Source organism: Protopterus annectens, chromosome 5.part0, assembly GCF_019279795.1.
Source record: "Protopterus annectens isolate FY-2018-M chromosome 5.part0, PAN1.0, whole genome shotgun sequence".
Taxonomy (NCBI): Eukaryota; Metazoa; Chordata; order Ceratodontiformes; family Protopteridae; genus Protopterus; species Protopterus annectens.
The window spans coordinates 1340795542-1340812226 of NC_056735.1; positions in this window are offsets into that span (position 1 = coordinate 1340795542).

The window sequence follows — 16685 nt, forward strand, 5'->3', positions numbered from 1 at the left end:
ATGTCCTAGACCCATATATATATATATATATATATATATATATATATATATATATATATATATATATATGTGTGTGTGTGTGTGTGTGTGTGTGTGTGTGTGTGTGTGTGTGTGTGTGTGTGTGTGTGTGTGTGTGTGTGTGTGTGTGTGTGTGTGTGTGTGTGTGTGTGTGTGTGTGTGTTTGTGTGTGTGTGTGTGTGTGTGTGTGTGTGTGTGTGTGTGTGTGTGTGTGTGTGTGTGTGTGTGTGTGTGTGTGTGTGTGTGCGCATGTGTGTAATAATCATAAAGAGAGAAAATGATTCTTAGGTTGATAGCTGTACCAGAGTATGCTATAATAAACATGGGTCAAAGCCAGGATGGTGTGGGGAGTGGCATGGGTAATGTTGCTTTGCATCTATTCAAAACATTGGAATTATTTTATTATATTATTCTCTGGATGATCCTTGGTCTGGAAAGTATCTAGCTGAATTTCTACCAGAAAGAGTAAAAACTAATTTATTTTCTGCAGGATTCATTCGAGAAGTAGAAATTCGTACAGTTGCTTTAGAGAAAAATGTTAAGCAAGGATCTAGTTGCTGGGTTTGTGTGTGTGTGTGTGTGTGGGGGGTGACAATGCTACTTGTACAAAAATGCTAAGAGAAATTATTTATTATTTTATTCACCACATGATACTTTGGCTAACCAGAATGAAGCTGAACTGGTACACAAGTGTAATGTGTGCATACGTCTCAGCCTCTTAGTGCAAGAAATCTGGACAAAGCCTAAAATAATGGGGGGACAAAGGCCAAAAATAGGGAAAGATTTTAAATATTGCACTTATAAATTTAGAAAGCTCCTAAAATAAAAGTATTTGTCTTGGTGTACATTTTCTGAAGGATGTGGTCTAAAATTTAAATGTATGCCATTACTTAGTGACTTCAATCCTGAGTGATTTGCCAGAAAACCACAACTTTAATGAGCGACAGACCAAAAATACAAGGCAAAGATCTGGACATTCTGCAAAAATATGGACATTTGGGAAGTATGAATATATGTATCTGTGTGGATGGGTCTAGGACATTTCACTGAATGCACATTTCATTGAAAGTCAAATTAGTGTACACTTTCACTGAAAGCTCAATTCACTGAAAACTCAATTCATTGAAACACATTTCACTGAAAGTTATATATGACCTTTTCCCCACTGCAGTGCAACCCTGGAGTTAGTATATATAGTAAAGGGGAGTGTGGAGGGCACTGCTCCCCACATCGAGGGGTATGGGGGGCATAGCCCCCCACATATTTTAAATATTTTGAACTATATACATGGATACTTGCAATTCCAATATATTACTCTTTTTCCGAACATAATATATACTTAAAATATGTGGGGGGCTATGCACCCCACACACACCCATGGGGTGGGTGCCCCCCATTACTATATATACTAACTCCAGGGTCGCACTACAGTGGGGAAAGGCCAAATATAAATTTCAGTGAAATGTGTTTCAGTGAACTGTGTTTTCAGGGAACTGTGCTTTCAGTGATTTGTGTTCAGTCATTTGAGTTTCAGTGAAATGTGCATTCAGTGAAATGTCCTAGACCCATGTGGACATGGCAAGATGTTTAAACTGAAGCAGGTTTTTTTTCAAACAAATACTGGTTGATTCTTTCTGAAGTTTCATCAGGTGATGTGTTGTGATGTAACCTTTGTAAAAATGTTGATGATTTGCTTAAATATGTTATTCCCTGCATGATTTTTTTAGCTGAATAATACAAAGAACCAACTGTCTGAATTGTATAGATGAGGTACAAGATGTATCTGTTTTCTGTGTCATCCTTCACAGAAACAGAATCCAAACAGTAACTTCACAGAGAAAAGTTAGTGACGTCTTATGGCATTTCAGCTGCAGCAGGTGAGTTAGTGATGCTACATGCAGACAAGAGAATCATTTTTTTTTAAATATGGCAGCTGTCAGTTGTTATTCCAAAAAATATATATGGTTTAGGCAAAGCAGCAGTAATTGTCAACAGAGCCTAGCAGATTGCAATAATATGAGGGTATCTTAAGCTGAGAAAATCAGGCTTTGCAAGAATCCAGTCCAAAGCCAAAACACCTTATACATTGACTCATTAAGTTACAGTTCAATGATGAACCAACTTGCCAAACAAAACTGATTGGGAAATCAACCTGATTAAAAAAGAAATGCTAGCATTTATTTGACAGTGTGCAAGTGCCCCTGCACCCATCATGTAGGGGACAAGCCCCTACATCCCCTAAAGTTAAATAAACTAACTACAGGGTCACACAAACATGAAGATGTGAGAAATCTCCCAGAAGACAAGAATCATTAAGCACACACACAGAAACCTCAGAAGTGATTTCCTACAGAAACCTTCAAACAGGGGCATCCAACTTCATTGTGTTGTGGTCAGCAAGATAATTCTTTGTGCAGTTTGTGCCCATTGAGCAGTAGACGAGCCTAGAGAAGACATTGAAAGCATGCATCTTGGAGAGAAAGAGAAAAGCTAGGAAAATAGAAACTTATAAAAGCAGCAAGAAGAAAAGCACCTTGATCGGGTTTAAAATAAATGGGATGGTACAGCTAACAGGAGTTTCTGCATCACATTTACACTGTAAAACCTGTTAATAGAAGTGAGCAAAAGAAAATCACACTAAGACATTATTTTAGAATACAAATACCACACAAAACTGTTTTATTGCATTTTTTTAATCTTCTAACAGAACTGTGAATGCAATAGTATAGATACCATGCCCGGCAATCTTATTCTGGCCTTTAACATTGAAAGTAATTGTCTTTGTAATGCAACTACTTTGAATTTCAACTTCATGATGGATTATATGGAAAAATAAATAAATATTTCACCTCAATTTGATGCTGTCCCACTGTGAATAAAATAAACAAACTACTTTGTTCTCTACTGCAGTGGCAATTATATAATCTTCATGTGGAATTTGTTACTTAATTTTATTTACCATTTGTTAACTGGGTTGGTGTACTAGTTCTAGGATGCTTTTCAGACACTGCCTGAACCCTATATTTATTTACTTATTTATTTATTTTACATTTGTTGACCGGGATAGTCCGACTGGATACATGTCCATTTTCAGCAGAGGCCCAGGGAGAAAAGCTCCAGTTACACATATATACATAACAAATTAAGAGGCAGACAGATCACAGATCCCCTTCGGAGATTATGAATTTTACAGAGTATGGTACCAGACAGTAAAGTGTTATCTTCGCAGAGGAAAAACAATAAGGTTTCACAGTTTTTCATATTATACAAGGCTTAAAAAAATAACAGTTCACAGTGATTACAAATTATATAAAGCTGAAATAGGTAACAACCTAAAGACATTAAAAGGCAGTAGGTATAAAATGAAGCTGGAAGGTATCTAAGGAGTTAATCAGGGTTGGTACAAGGGCAAAGCCAGTGCATTTTAAAATATAGTTTGAGGCCTTTTTTAAGAGATTAAGAGAGGGTTCTAGAGTAAGGTTGGATGGGAGTAAATTCCAAGTTTCACCAATGTAGTTGGCAAATAGGGATTAACCAGCCCAATCAATGGCTCTGTGTGTTTGGACCAGTAGTTTGTTGGATGAGCATAATGGCCTGGGGTCATAGTAGGGTTTTATAATGTTTTTGAGAGCAGGAGTATTTTCAGGGTGTGTGAGAATTTTTTGTGCAACTATGAGCTGATTCAGCTGGAGTAAGTTAGGAAACTCTAACCACACTAGGAGCAAAAGGTTTTGACAATAATGTGTCCTGTATGTAGAGTTAATGGTGAATCAGGCAATATGGTAGTAGCAGTGAGAGAGTTTACTAATTTCAGTTTTATTCAATTTAGAAAGTATGGGAGAAGCATATAGGAGGGTAGAAAGCAGGTGAGAGCTGGCAATAGCTGTACATGCTAACTGGGTTAAGAAAAGTTTGTTTTATTAAAGTGAGTCAAGCTTTTGATTAACAGTTTTAATAGTCTTATTGACATGTAAGTCGAATTTAAGATTATTATCCACTATAACCCCTAAAACCTTAGTGTGGGTGTCTGGTAAAATAGAAGTACCATTGTTGGATAATATGGAGAAGGAAGGAGGGGTGGATCGGCTGGTGGGGGTAAAGAGTAGTAGTTTAGTTTTGCTGGGGTTTAGGAGCAGGCGTTGGTTGGTTAGTCAATTTTCAACAGTATTAAATGTGTTCTGGTTTAAGGTTTGCAGGTCTGATGGGGATAAGATAAGCAAAATACAGGCAAAAACAATCAGAGCAAACAATAAGTGGAATACACGATGTTGCAATAAATAAAAATACAAGGTAAAGCCATGACTGCTAGCTAATAAGATAAAGCTACAACTGGTAACCGACATGTTACAGACTTTGCTGTCTTCTGTTATATTCTCTCCAGTTAAGCAGGTATAAATTCTGGTGCTTAGTGTAAGACGTGTTTTAGCTAGTTTTAACTTACAGTAAGTGATGAGTGTGTTTCACTTTCAGTAACAATTCCAGGAGCTGATTAACATTTTTTTAAGTGTGCTAGTTTATGTTGATCTATTGTGTATTTTACTATCATAGACAGCATCAAGATATTCACTGGACAAATTGACTTTAATGTGTTTATCACCAGTGGATATAATGATGACAAGGATTTAGTTTTATTACGCAGTAATATCATTCATTTGATTTTGCTAGCATTTATCATTAGACCAGAATTGTGTAGTCAGGACTCCACCCAAATGAAAAAAACATCTCTCTGCAGAACTTGGACTAATGACATATCTTTGCCATTGCGGGGGAAGGGGTCTAAGTCATCAGCATATTGAATGTGTATGAGCAATTTGCAGTATATCCACACATCCAGCATATACATGTTGAAGAGAATGCACCTCAAAACATAGCTTTTTGAAATGCTGTGTAAAAGCTGCAGGATCAAAGCAGACAGCCTTCCCTTTTAACAACTGCTTACTATTGAACAGATGTCTCTCAAATCAAGTTGGGGTAGAGAGTGTGAGGTCGGTGTATGCTCAAATATTTTTGATTTGTTCCTTATAAAATTTGTGGTTTTCTGCCAAATCATTCAGGAGTCTAGTCACTAAATAATAAAAATATTACCCCCGGATTCCTCCATGTAAGACTTAATAAGTCTTACTTGGAGGCTGCAGATGAACGGTATGATGTCAGTGTGCCATGAATATGCATGAGGGCAAGCTGACTCAATCGTAAGTCTTACATGGACCGTGTAAGAAAGCAGGGGGCGTGTCTGACTGCCGAGCAGGCTAAATGTCCATGCCCCTGCAAGTGTTGAAAATAAAAGGAAATAAACAAGAGCGAGTCTGCTCAAATGTCCCTGCACCCAACACTTCACTGTCTGATATTGTAAACCCCCATCATACATCTAAAACGCATAACAATAAATTTTTTTTAAATTCCCAAAATAGCTGCCCGTATTTGTGCATGTGTGTGCGGATGTGCCCATTGCTTAGCTATAGTTAGCAATTCTGACATGGAAGAGCATAAGAAAGATTGTTTATGCAAATCACACCAAATAGCAATAGCGTAATGGTAGACCGTTCACACAAAGAAGAGGCATTCACGGTTCGAGTCCCACCACTCCCTTTCATATTTATTTTTTAAATCAGTATATGGAATAATACCCAAGATATATGTTTAAACATAACTAAAAAGCAGTGAAATGGCCAATGTATCAGTGAATAAAATAAATATTATAACGGATCCCAATATGAAATTGCCTGCAGTTAAGCAGCACTTCACCCAGCGCAATATAGTTGCCCCTAGCTAACTCGCGCTTTACCTAGCGCAATGTAGTTGCCCATAGCTAAATCGCGCTTTACCCAGCGCAAAATAGTTGCCCAAAGCTAAATAGTGCTTTACCCAGCGCAATTGGTTTGCGCGGAGGTGCACGCCACGCCAACCAGCGCACCGTCGGGCAACATGGAGCAACATAGAGCAAAGTTGCTTAAACACAGCCACGCCCCCTAACTTGTCTGGACAGTAGTAAAATAAAATGCAATGATAAGGTTTGAACCCAGGACTGTGCACCATAATCAAAGTACTGAACCACTAAGCCACAACAGCTTAGGATAAACATCCACTGTTAACATGTATATAGTAATACATGTATGATTAACCATTGCTAAGCAGGTCTGCAGTCAGCCGAGAATATTCAAAAATGGCCAATCACAGAAACGTGCGGGAAATGCGGCATATTTAAGCCGCATAGGCAGGAATACTCACCATAACTGATTGTATCTCCCATCTGCAGTTAGAATGTCTGGTGCTGGAGAGGGTACATGCTTTCAAGTGCAATGCTGGGGCATCGAGGAGTCAAGATATATGGTTTGGCTCCTAGTCCATTGGCATGAGACTCGACTCCTGCAGGGCCAGTTCCAACGAATGGAGTATAATGTGGAGGTTTGGAACCAGTTGGCTCATGAACTCACCAGTACCACAGGCGTCCCTCGGACTGGTGAGCAGGTCCGTCACCACCATGCAAACCTGAAGAGGCGGAAGCAGGACCTTCTGAACCAGTGGATCCAGGAGGCCTGTCAAATGCGGGATGCCCCACTACTAAATAGGTAGCCATGGAATGCAGTATGTAAGATAAGCTAATATAGTCTAAATAATGGATAGGTATGTCTCAATATCCCTTTATTTACTCCACAGCTGCAGGTGCTCGTGCTATGAATCAGCAAGCCTATGCAGATAGGCTGCTAAGGCTGTGCCACCAGGCAGGTTAGTAAATATACTGCATGTATTGTTACATGATATATGTGAGTGAGCATGAGAAAAGTGTTTAAGCCCAATAATACAGCAATAAAATGTCCTGATTAAATCCTCTGCATGTACTGTTATATAACAAACATCAGTGAGCCAGAAATAGAGTGTACTAACCCACCAATCAAGATAAATAATTCTGGAATACTATCCCTGCATGTACTGTCATAACATATAAGTGAGCAGGCCTGAAAAAGAGTGTTGTAACCTATCAAGAAAGGTATAATATGTCCTGAATATAACTTCCGTATGCACTGTAATAACAAGTAAAGGAGAGAGCCTGTAGAAAAGAGTGTTCAATGTAATTAATAAAGGTATAAAACTTGGAGTGTGTCTGTGTCACTTACTTTGAAATGTTGTTGTACCCTTGCAATAAAAAATAGTACTGTTGTATTAGGTGCTGTCAACCCAAAGTTGTGCAGTCCCATAGGAAGTGGATGAAGGAAATGGCAGTAGCTGTGAAGTATAAAACATTCATTCCCTGAATAAATCCTCTGCATGTACTGTTACACAGTGGTGCAGCGGTTAACATTGCTGCCTCACAGCAAGAGGTTCTCTGGTTCAAGCCTGTCTGGAGTGCCTTCTATGTGGAGTCTGCATGTCCTCCCTGTGGTTGCATGGGTTTCCTCCGAGTGCTCCAGTTTCCTCCCACAACCCAAAGACATGCTGTAGGTGGATTGGACACTCTAAATTGGCCCTAGGTGTGAGTGTGTGCATGTGTGTGCCTTCTGTGGAAGGTTGGGCGCTGGACTGGCAACTCAACACCGTAAAACTCTACTGCCAATCATGAGCAGACAGGTGATCCACTGTGGCGACCCCTAACTGGGAAAAGCCAAAAGAAGAAGAAGTACTGTTACATATCATAAGTCAGATAGCAAGGAATAGAGTGTAGTAACCCATGAATAAAACAAAAACATGTCTGGAATACTATCTCCGCATGCACTGTCATAGATAAAAAGTGAATGAGCCTGTAAAACAGTCTTGTAACCTATCAATAAAGGTATAACATGTCCTGAATAGGTCTACTGTATGCAGTGTAATGTCAAATACAGGAGAGAGCCTGTAGAAAAGTGTTTTAATGTAAATAAGAAAGGTATAATACTTACAGTGTGTATGTGCCAGTTACTCAGAAATGTTGTTGTACCCTTGCAGTGAAGGAATGTTACTCTGTTGTAGTAAGTGCTGACAACCCCCAGTAGTGTAGTCCCATATAAAATGGATGAAGGAAGTGCCAGTAGCTGTGAAGTATGCAATAGTCCTAAACAGTTGCGAAATGGCTGACATGCATAGGTAAATCTGGCACACGAGTAGCCTGTCAAGGTGTTCCCCAGAAATGTTAGTGTGCTACCTGAAAAGTAGGGTTGTGTGAAAACAAGTGAAAAAGCCATGTGAACACATCCAGAAGTGCAGATACATAAACAAGTTAATTTAATACAAGTATGTAGCAGTAACATCTGCATCCTGGACAGTTACCATGTCAGATATAGGCCAGGTATATCATGAAGCAGCAAAACCCATAACGCAATCAAATGCATGTTGCCTAGTGTAAGAATACATGTAGGGGATATACACCTGCAGTCAATAGGAATCTAGTGTACAGTTAAAGTACTAATAAGATGTTAATGGAGGTTTCTTTTTACACCCTACTCCATGTGCATAAACAATGCAATTCCACACCTCAATGGGTATGTCTAATCTCATAACATTTGTTGGGACATATGTCCTATTGTTATATAAAATCTGCACTTACTTTGATGCATGTCCCCTGTTAAAACACCACAATCTTGGTAGCCTGTTGCCACCAATCATCTCTGCATGCTGTTGGAATGTCCACTGTCATTCAATACATGCATGTGTTATGCTTGCTGTTCAACTGCTGTAACCCTGGTGTATTGGGTTAATGGGAATATTACTGCATGCTGTTACAACTAACTTGGAATGCTGTTGTCTATGTTGTAATTAAACACACCTAATCACAGAACGTATGGGAAGGCCAGTCCCAGCGGACCCACCTGTCCCTCCTCAGCTAGCAGTTGCACCTGGCATAAGCAGGTCTGGTGCCCAGCCCGGGCCACCCTCCTCCATAGGTCCTGTGCCACCTTTGGGTGGAAGCGCTGCAGGGGATGGGGCTCACCCTCCACCTGCAAGCGTGGGCAGAGAAGGAACTCCTGTCACCCTCCAAAGGGTCTGGGTTGTGGTGCATAGGGAGATCCAGCATTTAGTCGCTGATCTCTTATGCCAGCTTGAGGCGAGAGTGGCGCGACTCACAGGTGAGCCTGCCCCTCCTACGCAGCCCCCAACACAGTGACCCTCGGGTCCTGAAGGTCCAGTGGTGACTGCCCATGGGTGGGAATCTCAGTCCCACTGTTACCATCTGTGGGCTCATGGGCTTGCGATTTCCAAACATCCGTCCCCATCAATTGTGTTCACTCACCCCATGTGTCATACTCCGCCCCTGTATGCATCTTGTTTGTCTTGTCTGTTTACCTACCCAACCTACCTCCCCAAATACACCTACTTCCTCTACCTCACTTTCCACTCTCCCCTGAAAAAAAAAAAAAACGGGCAATCTCTACCCGAAAAAAAATTACGCCCCATACATAGCTTCCCATTTCGCACACATGTCCATTGGACATGTACACTGATAATTCTAATTGGCAGTACAACAAACTATGTTGTCCTCACCCTCTCTCAGAGGTGTAAGGTTTCAAATTTCACTCCAAATTTTCAACATATGCACAGCTGTCACTGGTAAAGAAATGGGCAGCTATGGACCTTCCCTACACCTGTCCTGCACATCCTGAGCTTGTTTTCCTACTGTCTTTGCCTCTTTGTGCCCCCTTTTTCACCACTGTCCTATCTCCCCATTTTCTTTTCTTTCAAAGAAATTAGTGTGGGGGTTAGCGGGAGTAAGCACTTTTAAGCAATAGTAAGCAGGATTAAGTGAGTGTGCACATGTGTATGCTTAGCTAAGCATCGCTAAGGATCGTGCAAACCCATGCAAACCCGCTTACAACTGCTTAAAAGTGCCTTAGTCACTCTATGGCAGGGCCCTTGTTCTGCTGAGCAGCAAAAGAAAAAATCTCTGCCAGTCTCGAACCCCAGACCATTGACACATTAGACTGCATGAATTACCATTAAGCCACAGCAGGTATACAAATAGCTTTGTTCTGAAATAAATATGTCATGCATTACAATGAGGGAATGTAAATGGAAATTAGGAATGGTATAACACAAACCCTTTTCTATGGGTCTTTACCAGCAGTGGTTATGGAATTGCATGGCATGACTGTGAAAGGAGAACCAGCCATCCTAGCAGGGAATAATGTTACAGTAGCACCTTACCAACACCACACAGTATCAGACCAGGATAAATACTGGCCACAGGAATACAGTGCAATAACCACATTTGTATGGCAGTTAATTGTGTAAATGAGAAAAAAGTACATACTCCCATGTATCCTGTGTTAGCATTTGGAGGGGTCCGTACATGTCTACACTGAGATGTGTGTACTGGAAGCAGCAACATGCAGGTATGAGTACAACATGCATATAACTGGCTACAACCCTAGCATCAGATAAGAGACATATACCAACCTTCAGACTGAAACAACGGTGTCCAGAGCAAACAAGCATGGGCCCCACCTTGGAAATCTGAAAGGGCTACGCCTACCTAACCTAGCATTTTATAGCAGTGGGCTGCAATCACAGTGAGTAATGCAATCACCAAACAGCAGGCTGCATGCAATTACTGAATGGTTGGCAGCAATTGGTGCAGAGGCTGTCACATGCACAAGTGCAGATACCTAGAAAAGCAGGCTGTACCTACAGTCCACACATGCAATTATATCATTGCAGGTGCTGTGACATAGAGAGTGAGAGAGAGAGAGAGAAAGAGAGAGAGAGACATGGACACAGACACAGACTGAGACAGAGACAGAACAGAGTGAGGAACAGAGACCAAAGGTTAAATAGAGGGCGAAAACCCAAAAGAAACCACCAATAAAAAAAAAAAACTACAAAACCATAACACACGGAGCAGGGAAATACAAAGATAAGGTATGTAACTCACATGTATGTGTTGGCATGTTGTAGAAGTTCCTGAAGAGTACTCTACACACTGCAAATCATCCATGTGTGGCAGCAGTATGTATCTGTCTGTATCTGCACATGTGCATAGGGCAAGGGACATACTGCAACTGTTAGTGAAGGGTGGACAGCTACCTGTCAGTGAAGGTTGATATGTGCATATATCCATGTAGGTCATAGAAGACAGCATGCAGTGTGCAGGAGTGGCCTTAGGTCAACTGGTGCCCTAGGCAAAAGGGCTCAACGGCACCCCCTATCACGCTTTCTGGTGCTCCCATCCTTGTCTTACTACACCACATAAATAGTGGAAAAGCACCCCTGCAGATCTGCTGTGTTACAGACAGTGAGGCCTGCTAATGCTACAAGGGCTGAGGACACCCACATGCATTCTGCACAACACTGTGCAATTTAATCACATACCTGTACATCCCACAACCGTCGCATAAGTGATATCCCCACCATGAAAGGTGGACTGTACATGTGCCTATATGTACATCCATATATATATATATATATATATATATATATATATATATATATATATATATACATATAAAGTGAGAGAGACAGAGAGACATGGGGTCATATGTACTGCAACATGTGTGTGGTGACCAAGGCATGGACTGTAGACAAGTGTTGATACTGCAGTGCCATTCCACCTCCCCAAAACAGTGTACCCATTAACTACCACATAGGTAGAGATCTACCTAACAGTGAAGGTGTGATAAGGGAACATGGGACACAGGTGGACAGTAGCCTCCACTTTGATGAAGACAGTGCCACACTACACCTGTAATCTGTCTGTGTGGTCTGTATCATGACAACAGGTGTGTCATCTATGGAAGTATAGGGTAGAGTTCCCCTCTACTCATCACAATGCCCTGTGTGGTATGTACTTCACATGACAACTACACCAGGTGAGCAGGCCACAGACAGACCTCCCAAAGGGTAATACTGGCCGCAAACAGATGCATTATGCAGACTGACTCACAAAACCACAACTACACTGTATTGCATACTGGCCACACAGAGGTGACCTCTGCCGGACAAACAGAGGTATGTCACACCCATAGCTGGGTGACAACCACCATGACAACATATCACAATCCCTCAGGGATACACGCTCTAGGACCCTAAACCTTGTCAGCTCACTAAACAGCACATGCTGGAGGGATAGGCTCCCATCTAAGAGATATGCCATACACCGGAACAGGCCACATAGCAACAGCAAACAAGGCTCCTCCTTAGCAGTTGTTATAAATACCCCTGATGATTGTGTGGGAGATTGGTAATACACCCCAGGAAACACCTCTGTGGTTCAGGTTGGCAGGGGCAAGTGAAATCAAAGTACATGTGTGTCAAAGGCCAGGGTAGCATATGGCTAGGCTGCCATAAGCCCTAGGGCCAATAGTATATTACCTACCTATGACACTATGCACTCACACATGTACTTAATGCAATAGCTGATATGTGAGGTTGAATAAGTGTAACGCTGAATGTGTGCAAGGTCTGTAAATGTGTGATAGCTTAGTGTGATGTTGTATCTGACATGGTAGTGCCTATCCTAGCTGCGAGGACAGCAACTGATGTGTAATGTACTGTTAGGCAGACATAGTAGTACGGCATATGATGTGACATAGTTCTCCATTGACGAATGTGGTGTCTAAAGCAATACATGTATGCTTAATGAGTAGTACTGCTGGTGCATCCATCACCAATATGAACTGTAGTACTACCTGAAGCTGTAGGCCTAAACAGCACAGTATGGTGTGTGTTCACATTGCTTGGAAACACTGTCATGTGTGTTTCCTGTAGTCTGCACAGAGGACAGAATGCAGGCATAAGGGTGTGTAAGTAGTAGCACACAGTACCATATGGTACACAGGTAATGCTCATATGTGTTGGCATACAGTGGTGCACTGTATGTTTGCCTGATGTGTGTGTGATTATGCCTGTACAGTGGCTGCAATCATATGTGTGTTACAGGGTTAACGTGTGTATCCAGGAACATATATAGTCTGTTACAGCAGTATGCCACTTATAGTAACAACTGGACACATCTGTTAGGCAGGGTTATGGCATCAATGACTAGGGTAGTTGATTGATACTACAGTACCTGTACTTTACATCTATTGCAATGGATGACATCTCTGTTCGTGCATTGGTGTGATATACACCCCTGTCTTGAGGTTGTGCAATGTGTCACAAACAGTGTGTCGGGCACTGTTGTATAGTGGTGTGATATATAGAGTCTGCCAGGCAGTGTTAGTTAGTTGTGGCCTGAGAACCAATAAGTGGTATTGAATGTGTGCAACCTCTGACAGATAATAGGATGGTATATATGTCAGTAAAGTGATATCTGTGGGTAAAGGTGTAAAGTGTGCCACAGGACACTCTCACACATATTGTTCATATCTTTTTCAGCCAGATGGCCCAGCAACGCAACCCAGCATACACAGCAGATGAGGAAGAGGTGATACTTGACAGCCTATTGCAGCAGTACGCAATGCTCTTCTCTAGAAGCAGTCAGCACCAGCAGGAGCGGACTGCACTGTGGCAGGAACTTGTTAGTCAGGTAAATGACATAGGCATGCATAATCAGACATATGAGCAGGTACGCCATCACTGCAGTGATTTAATTAGACAAGTCTGGTGGCATGCATCTGATATCCAAAGACAGCAGCTTGCCACAGGTGGTGGGGTAGCCATTCATCCCCCCCTCACCAGAGCAGAGGAGCTGCTCCTAAGCGTGGTGGCTCCCGGACAACAGCTACATCAGCCTCTGACATGTGTTGTAATGGAGGCCGGAGCCACCCAGCACATCCACCTGGAGCAAGCAGGTAACATGCCCTATCTGTAGACTACAGTTAACTGTATTGTTAGATTATGTGTACGTGAGATGTGTACTGTGTGTTTAGCAGTTCTGCTGCCTAGTGTTGTGCAATACGGATAGTTTGAATAATATCCCTACACCTGTGACTGTTGACTGTTGTTGTACTGCAGTTTAGCATACCCACTGTAGCAATGCCACAGTTGTGGCCACTGAAGAACCCTCTCATATTCTCATAGGTCCCTCTGGTGTGACGGCAGGGCAGCCGATCCATGCTGGTGAGTGTGTTATACCTGCAATGCTGGTAATGAAATATGCATGTCATAGGTGAGGTGTAGGCCATGTACACGTAACACACCTATACATAATGTATGTCGTGCATGTTTGCTGTAAGACGTTGCACAGCACAGTAATGTCATTAGCTGCCTCAATGACATGCAATACACAGAGCATGACACACAGTTGTGGCAACCCCATACTGACTGCACATTGGATAGGCATAGTTGCAACACCTGTACACAACATAAGACATTTATCACATGCAGTACACAAAGTCATGCTACATATGGCATAACCAGACACCCGCTGTAAGGTCACACTTCAGTATCCCACATGTCATCCACACACACATGATGTACCTCAGGGGTAGAGGCCTATCATGGGCTGTGAGACACTCAACACATAACACAGTCATGTTAGGCAATGCTCCCTACTGGGCACCTCATACACCCATGTACAAAATGGCTGTGTAATAGTGAACGTATCCATGGCACTGCAGTTCAGGTACAGCATGCTAGGTGGTGGTCTGTCACACAGTAGTAGCCGTGAGTGACCACAAGATGCATGATGATGATGATGGCACATGGTACTACACCCCATCCAGTTACAGTGACCACAGTACTACACATAGCAGTCTTTGCTGTGCACCTCATTGTTCTGTGTGTGCAAGCATATGCACCTATACACACCATGCATAGCATGTTGTGTGTGTGCTTACATATGCTAGTATACACATTTTGCACAACAGTCGCCATCTGTACAAAGAGTCACATATATGCCCTGGAATGCTATTGGGTGTATAGGTCACATGACACACATTGGATATGTGTGGTGTTTAATGTTGCAGTCGTGTAACATGCCATGTCATGACTTGCAACAATATATCTGCAATATGTCCCACGTGCACCAAAACCACTGTACAATGTGCATGTCGTGCATTGGGATTCCTTCATATCTACATGCACCACTCCTCCCATGTCTGTACATTGCATGTATTTGCTACACCTGTGCTCACTATTATGTGCTATGGACACAGACACTGTCATCAGACATGGCAATCTGTGTGTCACACAGATAAAACATGCAGCCATGGTATGTATACCACTGAGTGATGGTGCATATAACATTGCAGAGCAGATAATACTTGCACAGCAATGTTGTGTCCATGTACACATTGTGTTCCAGGGTGTAGCCAATCACTGAACAGCTACACACATGCATCAAAGCCATATAAAATGTCATTAGATAGGGCTGTCTACACTTGCACTGCATGATGTTCAGCAACACATGGTCTGCCTGCTGACACATGTGTGGTGACTGGTTGCCTTGTGATACTGTCACCCACCATCACCCACTATTGTGTATGTGTTGGATTGCTGGTGTATGTATGTGTATGTGCTGTGGTGAGCAGTGTATTTCTGTGGATGTGTGCATGTGTGCATGTGTTCATGTGTTCATGTGTGCATGTGTTCATGTGTTCATGTGTGCATGTGTTCATGTGTGCATGTGTGCATGTGTGCATGTGTGCATGTGTTCATGTGTTCATGTGTGCATGTGTTCATGTGTGCATGTGTGCATGTGTGCATGTGTTCATGTGTTCATGTGTTCATGTGTGCATGTGTGCATGTGTGCTAACATCATGTACAGATTGTAAAGTGCGTTTCCTGTCTTCCTTCCACAGGTGCTGAGTTAGGCGTGGCTGAATGCAGCAGGGAACCTGATGTCACCGCCACTAATAGTGGAGATGATGAGACATGTATTTTGGCACAGGAAGTTCTGACAGGGTCCGTTGTTGGTCCACCATTCGACAGTACACAGCTGTCAACCCCATCTATGTGCACACTCATACTGCCAATACATCCCTTGTCACCAATGGCCATAGCTGAGGGACAGCATACAGTTGGCATTGACTAGGAGAGTGTGGTACCTATGGCACGTGCATCCCCTCACAGCAGACATAGCCAGATTACCGGAATGGTACCACATAGGCGGATGTCCAGGGGTTCTCGGGGGAGCACCACTGGTCGTATTGCCCCTGGCAAACGTGTCCCCAGAGGTATTACAATCTCCAATATGTTCCGGGCTGTAATGCAGGCACGTATGGAATGATACACCTGACAAGGACTAAGGGTGCAGAGGGCCCATTACACTGCTATCAATGACAGCATCCGTGACCTTGCTGGTGCCATCCGGACTTACACCGAGGTCATTGATAGCCATTGGACAGAGACATTAGATGTCCTTCACAATTTGTTAGCCATGAGCCAGGACCATGCGGGAAGGATGAGAAGCCAACATGGACGCATGCCAGCAACAGCATCAGCTGGCAGTCATCGTGGGGGGACCACAGATCACAGCCGCTCCCATAGTGGCAGTACCAGCCCCAGCAATGCTGGGGCTGGCCTGTCCATTGACCGTCCTACTAGACCACGTGCACATGGCACTGGCCAGTCCCAGCAGGGACAGGGGTCCAGTCATCATACCTCTGATGATAGCACCCAGTCAGGGTTGGTACCCGATACTGCCCGTAGCACCCCTGCTAGGCACAGGTACTGTGTCCTTGGCCAGAGACAGTGATCTGTACTGCCTAGCAAGTACAGTCTGTGGCTGTCCTACAACTGCCTGCATATGGCAGCCACATGGTGGAGCTTTGTGCATGCAGACACACACACACACATTTACCATACAACTAGGGCTCACA